Source organism: Triticum dicoccoides, chromosome 3A, assembly GCF_002162155.2.
Source record: "Triticum dicoccoides isolate Atlit2015 ecotype Zavitan chromosome 3A, WEW_v2.0, whole genome shotgun sequence".
Lineage (NCBI taxonomy): Eukaryota > Viridiplantae > Streptophyta > Magnoliopsida > Poales > Poaceae > Triticum > Triticum dicoccoides.
In genome coordinates this window covers 552,314,855-552,315,459 of record NC_041384.1, presented here as the reverse complement: position 1 = coordinate 552,315,459, position 605 = coordinate 552,314,855, and positions in this window count along the sequence as shown.

The following is a 605-nucleotide window of genomic DNA, read 5'->3' as shown; positions in this document are numbered from 1 at the left end:
ACGAGTTCAGGCCCTTCTCGAAGGAAGTAACAGCCCTACGTCTCGGTGCCCGAAGGTGGTCGACTGAATTATGTGTGTATGAATAACAGGGGTGCAAACCCTTGATACTGAGGAGGGGGGTGGCTTATATAGAGTTCGCCAGGCCCCTCCAGCCCTCAGTAATGCAGGGTTTAAAGTACATTAAGACTGGGGGTTACTGGTAACGCCCCTAATAAAGTGCTATGATGACCATAAAAGCTACTTAATGACCGACCGTTTGCGTGCAGGGTGACTTTAGATCTGCTGGCAGTCGAGTGGTTGGATCTTGGTCGAGTGATTGCTTCATGGTCGAGTGTCTTGAATCCGTCGAGTGGGATACCTCCAAGTCGATTGAAAGGTGACTTCTTCTAGGGATGTCCTTGGGTAGGGTACTTCGGACAGGTCCATGCCCCTACCCTAGGTACATAGCTTCATCAGGCGGGGAGATGAGCCCCCGGTCGCCTCGCTCGGGGAGGCGACGCGGGGGGCGGCCAGGAGGGAGGAGGGAGGCGGGGCGCGGGGCGGCGCGCGCGGCCGGCCGCCAGAGGCGCGGGGGGGGAAGGGAAGGGGCCGGCGGCGGCGGTGGA